The sequence below is a fragment of the Octopus bimaculoides genome, chromosome 9 (assembly GCF_001194135.2).
Source record: "Octopus bimaculoides isolate UCB-OBI-ISO-001 chromosome 9, ASM119413v2, whole genome shotgun sequence".
In the NCBI taxonomy this organism is placed as follows: domain Eukaryota; kingdom Metazoa; phylum Mollusca; class Cephalopoda; order Octopoda; family Octopodidae; genus Octopus; species Octopus bimaculoides.
This window is the reverse complement of record NC_068989.1, coordinates 17,806,180-17,809,004: the sequence shown is the minus strand read 5'-3', so window position 1 is coordinate 17,809,004 and position 2,825 is coordinate 17,806,180.

The window sequence follows — 2,825 nt, the reverse complement described above, 5'->3', positions numbered from 1 at the left end:
TAAAGCCTAGCCAGGCTCATGGGCCCGGTTTCCCGGTTTCAATGGCGTATGTGTTCCCCAACTGGACGGGACGCCAGTCCATCGCAGCGTTACTCACTTTTGCCAGTTGAGTGGACTAGAGCATCGTGAAATGAAGTGTTTTGCTCAAGAACACAATGCATCGCCGGGTTCAGGAATCGAAACCACAATCTTACGATCATGGTGCTGACATCCTAACCACTAAGCCACGCGCCTCCACGTATATGTGTGTGTGCGTGTGTGTGTGTGTGTGTGTGAGTGGGTAAGTGTATTTATTTATAATTATATATCAATTTAAATTGTTAGTATTATGTCTCAACTTCCAACCGTTTGCATATAACATGTGTAGAAACGAACTAACAACATTATCTGCTTGAAACAGCAAACGAAGTTGTTGTTCTATTTCTATACCCTATCTCTCTCTCTCTCTCTCTCTCTCTCTCTCTCTAATAACTCTCACAAGCGTATAGTGTTATAATATTCTAATTAATTATTCTTTTCCAATCAATATTATTTCTAAGTCATCGTTTGTACCCAGAAAAATGCCAGAAATTTGAGGAAAAGAGCAATAGATTAATTCGACCTTAGTACTCGACTGGTACTTTATTTTATTGATGAAAGATTAGGTTGATCTCGCTATGATTTCAACTCCAAATCTAAAAAGCCGGAACAAATACAGCAAAGCATCATTTACTAAAGCTTTAGCGATTCAACTATTCAACTGTCCTACCTAATTATACTTTCTTTTTAAGTTTTACTTATATTTTCAAACACAGCCCCACTTCAAATATTGGTTCCAAATTTTGGCACAAGGCTAGCAAGCCTTGGTGGGAGTGAGTAAGTTGATTACATCAACCCCAGTACTCAATTGATACTTATTTTATCAACACCGAAAGAAGGAGAGGCAAAGTGGACCACGGCGAAATTTGAACTCACAATGTAAAGATGGACGAAATACCGCTAAGCATTTCTGACAACAAAAGCTGTAAGAACCATCTCAAAGCACCGCGTGATAAATCATCTGAGCGCCAGAGTCATAGACAGGCGTGACATCTCGTCTTAAGTCCCATTCAAGGGCAATGGAGATCGAGGTTTCGTCATTTTTGTGGCTTATCAACATCACATATCTGAACCGAACCGGAGGCAAATAGCTTAGCTTGTCCATGACTATATATAAAATAGTACAAAATCCATCTGCTGGTATACCCGAACGATGAATACGTAGGAATAAATTCAAATAGGGGCCTGTGAAACTTGAAGTAGCACGGAACCGAATCAAATTGCTTTAAATAATATATATATATATATATATATAAATTGGTAACATACATACATACATACATTTATATATATATATATATATATATATATATATATATATATATATATATATATATATATATATATATATATATATATATAGTACATACATGCATACACATATATATGTATATATACATACACACGCGCGCGCGCGCACACACACACACACACACACACACATATATATATAAAGATATATATACATATGTATATATACCCGCACACATACACGCACGCACACACACACAATTCTTAAAATTGTCAAAATGTTCGAACTGCATGGACAACTGTAGGATGCACAAATAGTTTTAGGTATTTCACAGACAACCATACTTGGTTGATATATTGGTCTTCGTCGGGTATCGTCACATTTAAATCCACATATACGTCTAGATATCGTCAGCGAATAGGTTGCCACTGACACCACACAATTTTCATTATGTTCGAACCTTTTCACCAATTTCATTCACGATGGGTTCTTTTCTTGGAAATACCAATCTTTTTCTTCCTTTACCCATTTATTTGGCTTGGTCACCTTCTTCCCCCATTCAAACAAATCACTTGCCAAAGGGAGAGGGTGAATAGAAGCACATTCCTAATTTCTAAGCAATACATTGTTATGTCCTCGATTTTCGTTAGTCCTAATATTTAGTAGAAAACATTAGAGTTATTGAAAATGAATAGAAATGATCAAATAAAACACTCCCATTAATTAATGTTTGACAACAAATAAAGACTCAAACTTAGCTTTTGAAATATCTTATAGAGAACTCTGGTCCTTTACTTATCCTACAACTCTGACGTTCACCAAAAGTCTCTTATAGACTTATTATGGCCCTATTATATCATTTCCTTCTCATCGGAACAGGATTCGTAAAAAATGTTAGTTTTTTTTAAAGTCAATAGCATTCCTTTCAATTATTGTACTGGTTATACAAGTCTTATCTTTAGACGCCTACCTCCCTACTTACTCACGAAATTATCTGCCTCCTCACCAACCTACCTACCTATCTATCCATGTACTTACATAACTACTTACCTATATATTTATATGAGAATGCGTGGTCTAATCGTTAAGGTGTTACACTCACGATCACAGGATAGGGTTTCCATTTGGAGACCGGGTGGTGCGTTGTTTTCTTGAGCAAATCACTTCATCTGATGTTTGGCATACGGTGCTTCTGTACAGGCAATGTCGATTTGACAGAGGCAGTGAGCTGACGTGCAGCACAAACATCTGAACACTATAAACAAATAACCTGTACAGGTTGTGCAAGAAATTGCAGAACCATCATCTGCCGTCTGAGTAGGAGCTGGTAGTTAAATAGACAGATGCCTAACACACACACACATGTATATATAAGTGTCTGTGTGTATAAACATGCATGTTTATTTACATTTATGCTTATATACATATATGTTTGTGTGTATAAACGCGTATGCTTCTTTTGTGATATATGGTTTTTTAATTAACTATATATATA